This window comes from Manis javanica, chromosome 10, assembly GCF_040802235.1.
Source record: "Manis javanica isolate MJ-LG chromosome 10, MJ_LKY, whole genome shotgun sequence".
Taxonomy (NCBI): Eukaryota; Metazoa; Chordata; class Mammalia; order Pholidota; family Manidae; genus Manis; species Manis javanica.
The window spans coordinates 96,247,356-96,265,883 of record NC_133165.1 but is presented as its reverse complement, the minus strand read 5'-3'; the positions used below and the strand labels follow the sequence as shown (position 1 = coordinate 96,265,883).

The 18,528-nt window shown below is 44.6% G+C and overlaps 1 long non-coding RNA gene and 1 pseudogene across 1 annotated transcript in view; both read right to left on the bottom strand.

Annotated features, from left to right (window-relative positions):
* Positions 1-18,528, bottom strand: part of LOC118973321 (uncharacterized) — a 109,734-nt gene that overhangs the window by 52,831 nt on the left and 38,375 nt on the right. The window lies entirely within an intron of this gene.
* On the bottom strand, positions 10,311-11,488 carry LOC118973313 (cofilin-1 pseudogene; annotated as a pseudogene).

Genomic DNA, 18,528 nt, shown 5'->3' with positions numbered 1-18,528 from the left:
TCTTTGAAAATAAGTTTCACCTTTGTGAGTTTTCTAATAACCCAGAGGACACCTTTGTTGTACAAAAAAGATTGCTTTGGGGCTATTTCCCCCACACAATGGATTTGATTCAATGGAGTACCAGATCTAGAGTCCTCCTTCCTTTAAACTTTAAGCCACTTTTACAAATCTTATTGTGCTATTGACAGGGAAAATCTTAACTTGCTTTTATGGGGATCTTTAATTGAGGGTTAGGTCCACTTAGGCTTAGTTAATCAAACAACGTTAATAGTTTTTCATTGCATTTATAAAATTAATATATTTGATTTGCTTTTCAATGAAAGGTAACACTTAACAGCCCTTATCCTGTCTAAACATTTTATGTTGTTAATCCATTTAATTCTCACATCAATTCCAGCAGATACTTCATATTATTATCATCTCTATTTCAAATACAGGGAAACTGGTACAGAGAGTAATTCTCACAAGGTCATATAACTAACAATACTTGAACTACTTTGTGAACCATAAAGTTTGGCTCCAGAATTGAGGTTTTGGCTCTAATCCACTATGTTAATTATGAATTAACTATGAATTACCTGGCTGAAAAGAAAAATCCTGACTACTTCAGTCATTCTTGTAAAACTAAGAAAACTAAACATAAATGTAGGGCAACAGGTTCAAAATACCTTTAAGTGCTCCATATTGATTACAAACTTGCTTTTGTAAGTCTCTGACAAAAGTCAAATATAGCATATTGTCCTCCAATATATCAAATCCACTTAAACATCACTAGTACTTAAAATATCAAACACACAGAGATTATCTCCAAACTTAATATTAAAAAACTTAATACTATGGGTTTGATTTACCACATCATCTCTGTAATTAATTCTAAATCTTCCCTGGGTGGAGCCCTTTCACCCCTAAGGAAATTTCACGCTCTCCCAAGTGTATCAGGAAGGAGAGGGAGCTGCAGGGGGTGGGGGGTGCTGCTGAATATCTGAGGAAGGACTGAGAAGTGACTGTTGAATTTGGCCAAGTGGAGGTCAAAGTAGTAGGTTTGGTGGTTTGATGGAATGAAAGCATAGATAAAAAGGGTTTGGGAGAGAAGAATGGAGAGGATGAGGAGGCAATTCCTTTCACCGCTAAAGGGTGGTTAAGGACAATAGCTGGAGAGAGATGTGGGGTCAAGGAAGTTTTTTTTTTTATGTGGAATATATTGTAAATAAGTTAATAGAAATCATCCAGTGAAGAGGGGGAAAGAGGATGAATTCAAGAGAAAGAAGGCAAGAGATGTCTGATAGGCAGATGGCAGAATCCAGAGTTGGACCATGGTAACTGGAGGAAAAGGACACAGATCTGAGAGATGTGGTGGTATCCACAGAAGTTTCTTCTGATTGCTCTGTTTTCTCAGGGAAATAGCAAGTGAGGTCATCAGTGCAGAGTGATGGGAAAGGGGATGTTGGAGGTTTGAGGAGAAGGAAGGTGTAAAATTACCCTCCAGGGAAGCTGGAGAGTCAAAGGACCAAGGACATGTGGTAAGACTGCTGCTGGCATGAAGGACATTGGCATATGGAATAGATTAATGCCTTGAAGTATTAATGGAATGGGAGAACAAGGGAATGAATGCAGATAGCAGAGAGTACGGGGTTAAGGACTGAGCCTGGTGGGTGGAGTTTACTGTGCAAAGAGCTGAAACCATGTGATCTGTGACATTATTGATCCAGCGAACCACTGAGAAGGAAAAGTCCCACTCCTCCAAACTAAATCAATCATTAACCACTTTCTTAACTAAGAGGATCAAGTTCAATGACTTATCACTTAGACAGAAAAATGTTTTAGGTGCCACATAGTCCCCCACCAAAATGGATGTCTGGGGCCTACTTCCTTCCCAAGCTTTGACCTGTGTTTTCCCAAAGTCAAAGCCACAAAAGGCTTCAAACACACAGCCATAGCTACTCACCCTGGTAGCCTTTCAGACTGATGAATACATTGGCTTTCATTAGAAATTTGACAAGCATGATAAATTTTTGGTTGACTAATGATCATGAGGGGAATACACTGAAATTTTAATATCTCCAGAGGGGAGCTAATTAAAAATAGGTAAACTGCATTTGCTCATAAAAAGCATTATTTCAAAAATTCTGGGTTTTTTTCTGATGCCAAATGCTTCTCAGAACAATTGCTCTTGTGGGTCTTTTCCTTGGGGCAATCATCCTGCCTGTCTCTATCCTATCTATCCATGCAGATACTTAAAAAGTTCTCTTCACTTTACTTTTTCTGTCAGAGGTTTCACTCGAATCCAGGGTTTCTCAACCTCAACACTTGTGACATTTTGGACTGGATACTTCTCTTTCGTGGGGGCTGCCCTGTACATGGGAGGATGCTTAGCATCATCCACATTTAGCAGCCCCCCTCCCACCAAATGCCAGAAGCACATTACCCTCTGCCTTACCCCAGGTTGTGACAACCAAAAATGCCTCCAGATGTTGCATAAGGCCCCCTGAGGGGGAAAATGGTCCCTCACTGAAAATCCCTGGTCTCTTAGGGTTGAGAAGAGTGGGATCCACAAGTGAAAACAGTTTCATATGGACTCTCCCATAGGAACCCTGACAGTATATATTAAGTATGTGGTAGAAAAGGACAGGATTTGACAATCTCAGAGGTGAGAAATTAGACAAGTTCCCTTCTGCACAGAATGTACAGTTAGCTGCCCAATCCTTCGTAAAAAAAGAAAAAAAAAAAGAACGTTCATATTTGCAACCTTCTCACCAATTGATGTTAAGATTCCCGGGAGATGGTGGTTACCAACTGTGTGATAGATACAATGCACTGAATTTGAAAGCTGGGAAAATGCAGGAAGATATAGTAGGAGAGAGGGGAGGTGGCGGTGGGGGTTGGGGGGAGTGGGGACACAAAACCCAAATGCAAAGCAGGAGTTCAACTTGAACTTTGTACCTTTGAACTGTGTAGTTCAATTGAGTACCAAATCTTAAACGATGACAGCAAAATAATGTCTGTGTTTAAATCCAAACCATCCAACTCCCCAGTGCCTACAGGATAAAGTTCAAACCCCCTAACCTGGCAATCAAGGCCCTAAACAATCTGGCCCCAAGGGTTTGAACCTACTCCATTTACAGAAATGCTTCAGTCTGTTCCATCTGGCCCACTCACGTTTCTACGAAGACACCTTGCTAATTCCCACTGCTAGACCTTTGTGTATGTGCGTGCCTCATGCCTCCTCTTGAATGTTTCGCCTTCAAGGCCGCGCCAACCCCCACCTCGATCATTCACTCTCTGGCTCACTCTGGCACGTGAGCCGGGCTAGGGCTGAGAATAATAGGAAGAGTGCTGCCGCGGTGACTTGGACCCAGACACTACCCTAAGCAGTCTTTGCTTTGGATGCTGAAGAGGAATTCTTCCTTCCAGAGCTGCCACTGTACTACCCACCACTGTCCCCAAGAAACAGAAGCAGACCACTGGGGCCAGCCGGCGTCTGCATGGTAATAGTGGTATTTGGTTTCCTTCGTCTTTGAGAGCAGAAGTGCAGAGACTGGACAGCCTGCTGGGGGAGAGATGGGTGTACGAGTGGCCTGTCTGATCCAGCTGAGGGGGACGTCAGGACAGGGGTGGGGGAGGGGGCCAACCCCCAGTCACAGGGTGTGGGGGCAGGGTCGTGGTCCACAGTGACCTTCGGGGTGGAGAGAGAGGGGAAGAGGAAGCACATTTTTGTGGCTGCTCACTCAAGGCTTCCTGAGGGCGGGGCTCCCTGTTCTCTGCTGCACGTCAGGCTTTCCTCTGGGTACAGGCTTAGCCACGGCACTCACATGCCCACACGTGGATGAGGTTCAAAGCTGGCAGCCCCGAAACTGTTAGTGTTCTGTCCCCAGGTTCTTCTGGATGCTGAAAAAGGAGGCTTTGATTCGTATGTTAAGACTTTGGCTTCACAGTAATTTCATTTCCCTGACTTGGAATCAAGCTCTCCAAAGAGCTGGCCCCAAACCTGGCCCATGCGAACTTCCGGCTTCCATAGCAGGATTCACTTTACATCTAGAATTGCTTTGTTGAATACAGAACCCTCTCTCCTCGGCTTCCCTTCCCTCTCTCCTCATTTCCCGTGTCCTCTTCCTCCGATTCCTCAGCGCCTGCCCCGCTATCAGAGAACTTCAGTGCCACTCCAGATCCATTCCCAGGCCAAGCCAGCGGGCCGAGCTCCCGGCCTGGGCACTCGGCAGCCCCACAGCCAGGTCCACATTCTCCCCCCAGCCAAGCACGAGAGCCCATAACCAGCGTCTCTGGTGAAATTAATGTTCTGTTATGCACCCAGTTCCTGACTAAATTCATCTCCCTTGCCCTCCCTTCCTCAGATCCAATCAGGGTGGTATTGGAAAGCAGAACAGAGGGTGGCTGAAAAAAGATTTTGGATCAAGGCAGTCCTGCACTTAACTCTTGACACTATTACATGGGTTACTCAGTTTCACCACCTGTAAAATGGGGACAGTGACAGCTATTCTGGAGGTTTGCTGGGGGGATCAAATGAAACAGTGCATGTGTAAAGGGAAGAAAGTTTTATTCATCAGAATTCCTTTTGGGAAGGGAAGCTGTGTTTTTTGAGAAAATACTTTGCTAAATGCTACACATAGAAACCAAGCCCCTTAGGGCCGGAGGTGGGCGTGGCACTCCCAGCAAGACAAAGGAAGGATTTTGTTTGCAGCTCCAGGGAGGAAGTGGGGGACCAGGAAAGGGCGGAAACCCTGGGCTCCAGAAGTGACTCCTCCCATTGCCACTGCCCTCCTCCCCCAAAATCTTGAGTCAGGTTTAACAAACTTGGGACTCTTGAAGTAATGAGGAAAACAGAGAAGGAGCTGACTCTTGTCTCCAGGGATCTGCAGGTGGGGGTGGGGGCAGAACAACAATAGCATTTCAAGAGAGAGTGCTGATGGCAGAGAACACCTCAGGACAGAGGCACAGAGACCCTCCTGGGAAGGGTGCTGGGCCAGTGGACCGTGAATCTCGGGACCAGGTTTCTCAGGCATAGGGGGCGCTAGTGGACAACCTGGTTAAACTGGAGACAATCTAGCTCAGTGTTAGTATCCCCTGTTTGCTCTGTCCTGGGCCTTACCGTGGCCACCTGTAGTCTCAGTTTAGACATCACTTCCTTCCAGAAGCTTTCTTTGATTTCCCAAATAAGGGTTCGAACATTCAACCCTGAGCCCCACCCATATGTTCTCATTATAAGAGTTTTCACCCTGAGTCATAATTGCTTATTTGGTTATCTGGTCTCCTACTAGAATGTATGCTCCATTTGATCAAACATGTAAGCTAAATATTTGACACCACTGTTTTTCCAGGCCTGGCACAGCGCCTTACACATAGTAGGTTCTCATTATGTGTTCCGGGCATGAGGGTGTAGTAGAAAAAGCAGTGTCTTTGGTACCCTGTAAAAACCAGGTTCATATCCTGATTCTAATACTTAGAAGCTGTGCAACTCTGGGCATGTTACTTAACCTCCCTGAGCCTCACTTGGACGGAAGGTGCAAGGTCATTGAGAGGATGGGATGGGAGGATAAGTAGAAAGTGGTGCCTGGCCACCATGGGTGCTCCACAGATGGTGGTCCTTCACCTCCTTCTCTTATATTTGGCCCATCTCTTCCATCCACACACCCTCCCGGGGCAAAGCCCTCAGAACCTTACAAACTCCTACTTTGTCTCCTTACTTCACATTGCTTCTCTTGGATGTATTAAGCTGTTCCTCTGCACCAGACAATGTTCCCAACTAGGAGTCAGCTATCTACATCCCACAGGCTGCATCTAGGCCAGCACCTGTTTTTGTACTGTCTGTGAGCTAGGAAAAGTTTTTACAGTTTTAAACAGCTGTGGTAGGAAGCAAAAATTAGACTATTTCATGACACATGAAAATTCTTTCGAATTCAACTTTCAGTGTCCATAAAAAAGGTTTTATTGGCACCCAGCACACTCATTCTTTTTCCTATTGTCTGTGGTTGTTTTTGCATGACACAGCAGCGTTGCATAGTTGTGAGAGAGACCCTATGGCCCACAAAGCCAAAAACATTGACCATCTGGCCCTCTGTAGAAAAAGTTTGCAAACCCATGTTCTAAGCAGTTCCCATGATCAATGATTATTAAATCCTTGTAAGTGCCGTGTGAAGTGAATGCCATCAGGTCCTCATTTCACAGTGGAGGAGCACAAGGTGAGAGAGATTAAGTGATAGACTCAGGGGTACACAGCTTGTAAACCGAGTCAGGATCAAACTCCTACTGCCTCTGAAGTGATCGGGCAACTGGGAACAGGAGACAGCCTGTACCGCATGCTGGACAGTAAAGGTTCTTCACCACTATGGCCACTGAACTGGAAGAAGGGATGGATGGGAGAGGTAGCGTAGAACAGGGATTAAGAATTTAAACTCAGGAGCTCAACTTCTTGGGTTTGACTGCAGCCAGCCTCTTATCTGTGTGACCTTGGCCATTATTAAACCTCTCTGCCTAGTTTCCTCAGCTCTGCAAAGGAGGGAATCCTAGAATCTAGATTCTCCCTTACAGGTTGTTGGGAAGATTGAAATGGAAACATCTGTCTTATTAACCTGCCTTTGAGGAACAGAGTAGCCCCTTGATGGTAGCTCAGATTATGCTTATTATTTACCCCACAAGAAATTGCTGCTCCCTCTCTGTTCCAGGTGCCATTCCAGGCAATCAGCAATCAAAGAGGAAGAAAGACAAAATAACCAGACCTGCTTCTGGCCCTTAAGGAGCACACTGGGAAGGATAGGAGAATGAGTCAGTACCTGGGAGCAGTGTCACAGGTGCTATGATGGGCGATTACAGGTTGCAGGGACAGGAAGCACCTGGTTCTGGCTCTCCTTCCTGTGGCTCAGGTTCTCACTCCTTCCAGAACACATCAGGCATCCTGCTGGGTTTGCCCCAGGCCTCCCCTCCCCGGGGGCTTGCGCTGACCTGCATGAGGAATAAAATGAGCAGGCAGTTGTCCAGAGCCCTGGCACAGGGCTGTGTCTGCAAGACTATACAGCACAAATCAGCCTAGGGTACAAGGCCCCTGGGAGAACAATTTGGCCACTTCCACCTTCCAAATCACAAAACAACAGATTTGCAGGAAGCGCTGTTGATGCTGAGAAAGCCTATCAGGTTCCAACCTGGAAACTTGTATTTGTCTTGCAAATATGCCTTTGAGGTACAGCAAGAATCCAGGGCAATTAGGGATTTTATATTATGTGCCAGCATTTCCTGCTTGCCTTGGTATTTTTTTTACTACTATTTATTAGTTTCTGATTTGTCATTTATAAGTGTGTATTTATATGTATGCACATGTAGCTATGCATAGAAACAAGACTGAAAAGACAGACCAGTGGCTTTCAGTTTGGATGGGAGGGGGGCAACTGGAGCTTCAAGCAGGCCTGTTTATGTATACATCACCTTTCTTTCCCCGCCCCACCCCACCCCCGGTCGTCATGCTTGCCCTTCCCCTTTGGATAGAATACGCATATGTGTATTTTAAAAGCTCCCCAAGTAATTCTGATGTATGCCCCTCCCTATCCCATCCCCTGCCTGATTTATAAACATATATATATATATATACACCAAATGTTAAGAGTAGTCACATCTGAGTATCTGAGTTTTGAGATTAATTTTTTTTTTCATCATTTTGCTTTGCTGGTTTATTAATATTCTACCACGAAGGGGTAGACTAGTATAGCAGTTAAGTGTGTTGGTTCTGGAACCAAACTACCTGAGGTTAAAGCTAATCGTGGCAGGTCACTGTGCCTCAGTGATGTCATCTGTAAAAGGAGAAAAATAATGGTAGTTACTGAACTGAGTTGTGAAAAGCAAATGACTTGATATATATAAAGTTCCTAAAACAGCACCTGGTACATGTGATGCTCATATGAGATACCCATTATTATTAAAACAAAAGAAGAAATAAGCAACATACTTTTTAGTTGTAGAAAATTTTAGAACAAAAAATGTAAAGAAGTGAAGAAAAGGAATCCACAATGTTTGCATGTTTTTAAATATGATGGAAGCTCCACGTCTGTGACATGGAAAAACAACAGACTCTTGGGAAGGGGAATAAAGAGAGACGTGAAAGAGTTCTGTAAACTTAAAGTGGAATTAAAAAGTGAGGAATGGTTGTTATTATTAGGAGCAGAATTAATGCAGCAAAAGGAAAAGCCGCACTGGCTGTCGGCCGGGAAGGCTGGTCCAGGCAACAGGAAGGAGGTGGCTGGGCTTCCCCTTCCGTCTCTCTGTTTCCAGCTCAGAAACCCCACCCTGGCTGGGAAGAGAAGACTGGGCCTTATGGAAAGGCACCCCAACCATTCTCTTTTCTGTCAGACTGAAAAGGGTCCTCTCTGCTTCATATATGCATTTCTCTTTCTTCTCTCCCAACTCATTTTTGCCTTTGGCATCACTGTATCATTGATTACTTGTTAGCAAGTTCCAGGCAACCTAATATCTAGTATTTATTGATGCCAGGCACTGTTCTAAGACTGCCTGTAGTAACTCATTTATCCTCTAGCCAACTCTCAGAGGCTAAGGGTTGCTCCCTGAGATGTCTCTACTTTCTTTTATTATCTCTACTGTACAGAGGAGGAGACTGAGGCACAGAGAAGTTAAGTAACTTGCACTGTCTGTAGGTGTGGATTTAAGATCCAAACCCCAGAGGTCTGGGGGCAGACTGCTGATGCTCTTAGTCACTAGACTACAATTCCTTTCAAACTTGATGACAGTCAAGACAATTAAGGGAGAAGAGGCTCCAGGAAGCCCACCACACTGCAATCCTCTAAGATCGCAGGCAACTGACCTGTGTGGAGGATTTGCTGAGACTGGCCTCTAGAGCCCACATCTGCTGGCTGACCTCAGCATTTAAACCCCTGCTGTGTTACCAGCCCTAGGACAGGCAAGAGGGAAGTCCACACAGTCTGACTCCACAGCCTGTTCTGCTCATCATAAACCTAAGCTATCTTTAAAGAAGCACAAATTGGTAAAGGACTTTCAGAAATGAATGTGGAAGCAGGATGTTGGTACTCATGGGGACTGTGCATTCAGAATCAGCCCCCACCCCACGCTTCCAGCAGTTGCTGAATATGACTGTAAACACTCCAGTGTTCAGGAGCAAGCTGCCAAAGACCTTCTGTTTGAGAAAGAACACCAGGCCCTCACTGCTGGGGGTGGGGCGGAGGGGCAGCTGAGATCATCTGATGCCAGGTGAAGTCCGCTGCTGGGACAGTTCCGGGGATCCATTCCCCTAGGATTTTCGACAGCATACGCTCTGAAGGTGGCCTTTCCTCTCCCAGGACATGATGTCACCCTCCAATCCTAAGCCTCAAACGGCTTGATGATTTGCTGGGTGACTATAACCTGTGCTCTGAGATCCCAGGTAGTGAGAGCATTCTGCTGAGAACTGTGGGCAGCATTTACAAGGAAAGCTGCTTCTGTCAGTCAGGATGTGCTTGGTGGCAAGTAACAGAAAACACAACCCAAACTGGCAAACACAATAAAGGGGAGTTTATTGGCGCATATAACTCAACAGTCTTTGGATAGATTTCAGGTGAGGATGGATATAGTGACTCAACCATGTCACAAAAGACCTGGCTTTCTTTTTATCCTTTCTTTTTATCTCTTCTCTCCATTTTCCACGATGTCAAGTTCATCCTAAGGCTGGTTTCCCTCAAAGAAGGAAAAAGATTATGACATCTCAGGGAGCATGTTTCTTTGCTCATTTCTAGCAGAAGGAGTAGCTATCCCAAATTATTAACTGCAAGTCCCGAGCCTCTGATTGTATCATCTAAGGTCATATGCCCACCCCTGAACCGATCACTGTGACCACGGGCAATGAGCAGCCGGCAACTCATTTTTGTTTTTGTTTTAATTGTGTGTTTTAACTGAAGGTCCCTTACTGGTCCTGTTTCTGTGAGTGGCTGCAGCCGTGGGAAGCAGGTGAGGGAAGCCAGTCCCCACAGGGAGGGGTCATCTCCCTAACATTCCCTTTCTATACAGAACTAAACAGAGGAGCACAGAGTCACTATTGTAGTTAGAAGTTGGCAGTATGGGAAGGGAGAGGAGCAAGTGGGGAGCAGGGGTGTTGCTGGAAAAATACAGACCCTCCGTAAATGGCATCAGCTGGGGGACACGTGGTCTGCTTAAACCCACAAGGAATCAGAAGCTCAAAAGTGAAGATGAAAAAATTGTCTTCTTCCTGCTAGAATCCCCACCACCACTCAAGCATGGCAGAAAGGAGCAGCCTGAATCCCCAGAGGGAAGGGCTGGGGCTGCCAGATCCTCCAGGCAGGGGCTCAAGGGAGCTCACAAAGGCTGCTTTTCAGGACAAAATTGTCACTGCCTCCCAGCTTCTCGGTCAGGGGGTGCAGCAGTCCTTGGCCTCTTTGTAGCAATTTGCTTGTAATTGAAGCTCGATCCCCATCAGCTTTCTCATGATGGCATCCTTGGAGCTAGCATAGATCATTCGGCTCTTAAGGAGTGCAGGCTCAGGGTCCAGAAGACAAACACCAGGTCATCCTTCTTACTCTTATTCTGGTCTCCTAGTTTGCTTAAAGAGGGCACAGAGGCAGCCCTTGTCCAGCCAGCATTCTGACAAAGGTGGCACGAGGTCATCACCAGCCTGACACGCATCACCTACCAGGGTCGCCTAGGCCTCCTCCCAGAGAATCTTCTTGTCCTTACTCAAGCAAAAGAGCCCCACCTTCTCATGCTTCTTCACCTCCTCTGGCAGCCATGACTTGCTCACCTGCATGTCACTGAATGCCTTGATGATGCCATCAGAGAGAGCGACGCCAGAAGCCGTGTTTCTGGAAGTGAAAGGGAGATGGCCAGGGAGCCAGAGAAGACAAGAGCCACTGCACTGCTGCCAGGATCCCACCTGGACCGTGAGTGCTTACAGCCGATCAGTCTACTCTTTACTCTGGAAAGCAAGCACTGTGTCCGCCCCAGGACACCGTTCCTTTGATTTGTGACATGGCTTTCTCTGGCATCATTAAAAATACCAAATATGATTCAATAAACAATAAAGTAAATGGTAACTACATTCTTCTAGTTGCTCAAGACAAAATCCTTGGAATCATTCTTGACTCCTTCATTTCTCTCGCCCAGCCCCATATCCAACCAGTCATCAAACCCTATTAGCTCTAATAAGTAATATATATACCTAGAATATCCAGGATGACACTCTATCCACAGTGTCATCCTGGTCTAAGCTCTTAATATCTTCCATCAGATTACTGCAACAGCCTCCTGCTTGGTCTCCTCCTACTTGGTCCCCTCCGGTCTTATCTACAGAGAAGTCAGAATAATTCTTTTAAATAGTAAGTCATATCATGCCTCTCCTCAGCTCAAAAGCCCCCAGAGACTCCCATATCACTCCAAAGACAAGTCAAAAGATGTAACAGTGGCCTAGGAGACCCTATGTGTTCTAGCTTGTTACCTCTTCGATCTTACCTCCTACCACTCTCCCCATGCCCACTCTGCTCCAGCCAGACTGGTTTCTCACTGTAGCCCCAAAATATCAGGCATACCCCTGCTTTCAGACCTTTGCATGTGCTATTCTCTCAGCCTGCAACACACTTCTTCCCAGGCTCTTCTTAGCTCATCCCCGTGGTTCAAAAGTGATGTTATCAGAGAGATCCTGCCTGACTACCCTATGTGAAAACACACCTAGGCTCTCTTTAGGCCTCTGACCTTGCTTTATTTTTCATAGCACTTACCATTATCTAAAATATTTAAGCATTTATTTACATGTTATTTTTCTTCCCTCCTAGAATAAAAAGCTCTATGGTAACATGGTTATTTAACATGACAGTCCAAATATCCAGAATAATGAAGGCATTTAAAAAACGGTTACTGAGAATAAATGAAAGATTTTGAACAAACAATACACTAAAGAATAAACTGCTCACAACAGATGAAAATTGTTCAACCTTTCCAATAAGCAAAGAAATTGCCCAATTTCTTGCTGGCCAAGACAGTATGTCTGCCTATTAAATTGGAAAAAAACAGTCAAATAAAAAACAAACTGCTGTTGATAAAGCAATGAAATTGTTTTTTTCATGTATTACTGGGGACCAGCATCATCAATCCATTTAATAGGTATCTATTGGGTACCAACTGTATACCAACCATTGTGCACTTTTCCAATATATACTCTAATCCATAAGGTTCAAAGTCTGAGTAGTAGGTTAGAATAGGTTAGCTATGGTAACAAATTAACTCTGGAACCCTAGCAGTTTACCTAGCAAATGTTCCCTTCTTGCTCACTCAACATACCTCTCTCAGGCTGGTAGAGAGAGGTTTACACGTCACTTCCCCTCTCATTTCATTGGCCAGACTGGTCACACAGACCTACCGAATGGCAAGGAGACTAAGAAGTGAAATTTTCTGTATGCTTAAAAGGAGCAGAGAAGGAGATATTGGTAAATATTAATAATGTCAACCACAATCCTTGATTAAGAAATCTTAACACCCAATGGAATAGCCTAAAGTACATAAAAAGCTCCATTCAGGAAAATGTTCATTGGTGTTTGCTAGATTGAAAGAATCTTAAGTGTTGAATAATGAGGAAATAGGTAATAGAATTATAGTTTATATACACTAGATGATTATACAGTCATAAAAATGATAGTTAATGATGAATATATAATTATTATAAAATAGTAAAAATTGGGAAAAAATGAAATGGCTACTGTGGTTACAATACCTTAAATATATACCTAATAAAAAATATTCTTCAAAAACCCATAAAAATGTATTCACTCAACAAATATTCATTCAATGGATACCTCCTAGACAGTAGGTCCTGCAGATTCAGAGATAAAACACATTGTGTTTTGACTTGGAGGTGTTAACAGTCTTTCAGAATATTTAGGATGGGTAAAAGAAATCCCTGTCTAAAATCAGAACAGTTATTCTAGTAATTTTGTCATTGAATAAAAGAGTGCACTGCTATTCTATTTTGACTTGAATCAGAGAATCAGAGATTTCAAGACAGTGAATCATCATTCATTCAACAGATAGTTACCAAATGTGCATTAAGCAGGTAACAAAAATGATCTAGACACCAGACCATGCTCCCTGACCTCAGAGGGCTTACACTCTAACTGGAATCCTACATGTCAAACAAGTCTGGTGAATGTTCCTGGCACCTAAAATAATACCTAGAATATAGTTGGTACCCTATAAATTCTGGTGTTTTCCCCAAAACCCATTCTACGTATAGGTTTCCCTTTTCTGTTAATGACATCTACGACCTTCATTGCTCAGGTCAAAAATGTGGAGCCATTCTTGATTCCTCTTTTTCTTTCACACTCCACATCAAACCCATTAGAAAATCCTATAGGTCCCACCTTCAAAAGATACTCCAGAATCAGACCACTTCTCACATCTTCCATTGCTGCCATCCTGATCCAAGCCACCATCATCATTCACCTTGCTACTGCATGCTGGGATCTGAATCTCCGTGTCCCTCCTAAATTCTTAGGTTGAAACCTTTGCCCAGCCTGATGATATTAGGTATTAGACCTCATAAGTGCAATTAGTGTCCTTATAAAAGAGGTCCCAGATTGCTCTGTGACACCTTCCACCATGTGAGGTTACAGCCAAAAGACAGCCATCTGGGCCCTCACCAGACAGCGAATCTTCCAGGACTATGATCTTGGACATCCCAGCCTCCAGAACAGTTAGACATAAATGCCTGAAGTGTATAAGCCACCCAGTTTCAGGTAAATTTGTTCCAACAGCCCAGACAGACAAAGACACTGCAGTAACCTCCTAGCTGGTCTCCCGGCTTCTTCCCTTGCCCCCACAGCCTTTCCCCACACAGCAGCCAGGGAGAGCTGCTTAAATCCTGAATCTTATCACGGTGTTCCTCTGTTTGACTCTACCCACACCACTCTGCTGTGGAGTCACCTCTCAACCCTGTCAGACTCAAAGCCTCCTTTCAATAGTAAGTATTGTAAAACACATCCTTTACAGCCCGGAAATGGAATTTGGAGATAATATAATCTTCCTCTAAACATAATTTTTAAAAAAGAATCTTAATGGCCTAAAGTAGAAAGCAGACATTAAAAGAAAATAATCTATAATAAAATACATATGTTAACTTGTAAACATTCATGCACAACTACATTAGAAGACAAAAACATCTCCACAAATTTCAGAAACAGCCACTACCAGATGGTGTCACCCCATTGGAAACCACTGGCCTTAATGCTCTGGTCTGCCTTTATCTGTCTGACCTCAACACCAACCATCATGCCCTTTGCTTACTCTGTTCCAGCCATGCCTGACCTCCCTACTGATTCTGGACCATGCAAGGCACATTCCTGCCTGGGGTCTTTGCAACTGCACTCTTCCTTCAGGGAACCATATAAGGTTTACCTCCTCACAAGTTCAGCTCTTTTGCTCATATGTCCCTCTCTCAGTAGGACCTTTCCTCACCACCCTTCTTAAAATAGCACCTCTCTTCCCAGAGAGCCCTCCGTGTCCCCATTTCCTGCTTAGTTTTCTCCATGCCACTTATCATCGGACATACTAGGTACTTTACTTATATGATTGTCTGTGTCTGCTCCATGAGGTTATAGATTTCTACTCTACTGCATCCTTCATTATATAAATGTGTCCTTGGAACATAGTGGGTGTCCAACAAATATTTGCTGAATGTACGCAAAGAATGAGGGTATGCACTGTACAACTGGGTGGATTGCTACAGGCATCTAGCCACCATAGCATTATTCCAAATCATGTTTCTCTACCCACCCAGGTGCCTGTACTCACTTCCCCAAAACTTCTCTCCCCCATGCTTGTTGCTTTACACTGGATACTTTCTCCACCCCCCAGTTTAATGTTTCATCTGGCTTCATTCAGCCTTGGGGTCACATCTGGATTATGGCTCTGCCTCACTCCTGGGTGGGATCATATTGTGGCAGCTTCCTGGCCATGGCCATCTTGTCCTCCTTCTCTCCCTCTATCCTGTCAGCCTCCCCTCCACCTTCCCAAACACTCCATCACTTTGCCCACAAATGTACTTCCCCTTGGATGCTTGTCATATTCCTATCTATACATCCTTCAAGGGCAGATTCAAATGCCTCATCCTTCCTCAAGGAGGCCTGATCCACCATCCAGAAGTCAGTGTCACGCCCCAGAGACCTAATATTTATCTGTCACTCTTTTGATGCCCATCATATCCTTTGCTGTGTAAAATTTTGTATTTGCCTTATCCACCCCGCCAGAGTTTAAATTAATTGCAAAGAGTAAGTCTTAGTCATCTCTTGCTTCTCCCAGACAGGGTAGATGGTCAGTGAACATTAAATGTCAAACCCTTAGTATGGTACCTGGGACACAGTGAATGTTGTCCATGCTGGCTGGGGAGGTAGGCTGCAGCTTCCCCCAGGGGAGAGCTACTACCTGTGAGGTCAGCTAGGTGGGTTTTGAGAGCCTGTGACACATCTGGGTCCTCATTTCTCACTGCCTGTGCCTCTCCCCCCCATAGCTGGTACCCCCTGTTCCTGGCCCACCCAACTTCCACAACTGTGCGCAGGCTCGCAGCTCCCCACCCCACATGTCGGCAGACATCTTCCTCAATGCCTGTCATGGGAGCTGGATTGGATGCTTGTCAAGCTAATCCACAGATGGAGCCAACCCTCAACATGGGTGAGGGTTTTTGGAAAAATGCCCCAGCCTCAAATTCCAGAGGGACAGCTCTGAGAGATGACCCCATGGTTTCTCAGCAAACCCCTACTGGGATGGAGTCTCCTTGGACTCTGACAATAACCTGCTTTTAGGTTGTCTCTCTTCCCTGACTTACCTCCCTCACTTCCTTAATTTGTTTCCTGCAATCAATCCCCAAAACAAGAACTCAAATCCTCATCATCACTCAACATCCCTGAAGAAATGGCTTCCCAGGCTTTTCGTGTGACAAAGCCCTACACGCTCCCCATCCTGACACATCTTCCCAGTGGCCTATCAGCATTAGCTCCCTGGCACCACACAATCCTTGGGTTATCTGAGAGACAAAAACTGGAGTGGGTAGGTACATGTCAAATTTATTCTAAGTTTACCTCTATCCTTACAGAAATTGCCCCCAAGAAGTAGCTGCAATGACCCACCACTTAAAAGCAAAGGTCCAACTCTCACTCTCCAATGTCATCAAGCACCTAGACCTTCATGAGGACGCCGCATCCCCACCTTACAGAGACCATATGCTGTAATGACACACAGGACCTGTTAGTTTGTGGCTCAGTTTTCTTGGTGCTGTGTATGGTCATCAGTATTCACCAAAGCCTGGTCCCTCTTCTCATTGAGCACACAGCTTGATCATATCCCTTAGCTTCCTCTGTATTAGGTGTGGACATGACTTCTGGCCAGTGGAATGGGAACAGAACTGACACACACTTCCAGGTCTGGCCAGTAAAACCTCTCGTGGATGATCCTCTGTGTCTTTGCTGATTCACTGCCAGGGAACAAATGGCCCCGAGGCATGGCAGGACTCATGGTGACAGCAGCTTGAGGCCCCCCGAATCACCGTGTCAAAGGTGCCTATGTTGGCTTGACTGTGAGAAGAGGTAATTTTTATTGGATTAAGCCATTGAAATCCCAGGGTTTGCTATAGCATCTAGTATTATGCCAGCCAATACAAAAATTGGCACCTACAAGCATAATGCTACTATAACAAAAACCTAAAATAATATGGCATTGTCTCAGCAGTTGAGTAATAACTGGTGAGGAAAGTGATATGAAAAGCTAGAAAGGAGCTTCTTTTATACAGTGTTAAAACATCTGGTGAAACTCGTGCACTCAATGGCAGACATTAATTCTTCTAAGCCTGTGGTTCTAGGGGAAGTGGTTGGGAAGAGTCCGAGTAAGAGGATGTGCTGACTCTCCCAGGTTGCAGACTAGGTGAGGTAAGTGGGCACTGAGGGCACAGAACGAAGTAGGTGATCATTGGCATGACACTGCTCTTAGCAAGGAATTGCAAGAAATAGATGAGTTCAAGAAAGACTGGCTGGTTTTCAAACAGAAGTGAAAGTGGTTAGAGAGTCCAGAAACACAGTGTCTCAAGGGTTATAAAAGCCTACTACTTCTGGATCCCAAATAGTAAACAATATTATTTGAAAGACAAAAGGCCCTTTCTGACTCAGGCCTACCAACAAAGATCTAATTAAGGATGTGACTTTCCCAAACATGCCTATTGTTCTAGACAGTCCCAAGACAGTTACTATTAGAGAGAGAGAGAGAGAGAGAGAGAGAGAGAGAGAGAGAGAGAGAGAGAGAGAGAGAGGAGAGAGGAGAGAGAGAGAGAGAGAGAAGGAGTAAGGGAGGGAGAAAGAAGGCATAAATAAATGAAGCTTGAAAATTTTGGGGAAATCTTTGGGTAGGAACTTTTGCTCACGGGATTGTTGGAAAGTAAATATTATTGCTTTCTAAGCTTTTAAGGAGTTATTTTGTCAAATAAAAGAAGCCTAGACTTAAAAAGCCTTTGACAGTTAGAACCTTGAACCAGCTCTTGAGTCTCCAAATTTGCACAAGCAGGAAGTGGGCCTCAGAAGCTGTTCAGCCAGCACCCCAACACCCTTCTCATTGGCTCCCAGGTGCCCTGGAAGATAACAGTTAAGGAAGCACCTTCCAGAGAGCAGAAGGGGACCACAGAGAGCAAAGGACAGAGAATTCCTCCCATAGAGAAAAATGAGGAGCAACGAGAAGGGATGAAAATGAGTGTGCTGTCTGCGTGGAAGGAGGGTTAGGTGAGTGAGGTTGCGTGGTAGCCAAAGGGTGAACATTTGCTACTGTGAGTTCACCAAAACCATTTCCTCCTTTAGCTGGAAATAGAGCTAGCCTGCATTTCCTAACACCTGCAGAGAGAGGAGGCCATGTGTCTGAGTTCTGGAAAATGGCAAGAACAGAAGATGTTCATTGCTTTCAGGCCTCACTCATTAAAAACCTCAGACAGATAAGGCTCCATTTTTGTTCTCCATTTGCTGGATGGAAGAGAAAGACTTTGGGGCTCTAAGGTTTAGGAAATCTACAAGATGAAAGGGGTTTGGGTCCCTGAACCTCCTACCAAACATGAATTATATGCGGTGAGAAATAACTACCTATTGGATTAAGCCTATAAAATTGTATGGTTTATCTTTGCCACACTGTCCTCATGAATCCTACCTTATAGGTTTGTTATCAACATTGAATGAATTAATATGAAAAATGGTGCCATGTAAGTGCTGGCTACTCTTATTTGCCTGAGAACAGGCTCAAATCTGTCATGAACTATGGTTGGCAGAAAGCAGCAGAAGCGATGGAAAACAACATAAACTCATGGTATTATTCATAGCTTTAATTGGGAAGTTTTGGCATCTATAAGAGCAAGACCCCAGTCCTTAGGCACATTTGAGTAATTATAATACCTAGTCTAATCTTTCTCCTGAACCAACCTGAATTCCATTCCATGCCATGCAAGTTTGAAAGTTAAAGAGCTTTTTATTTTAGGATCCCTCAAACAAACCCATGACA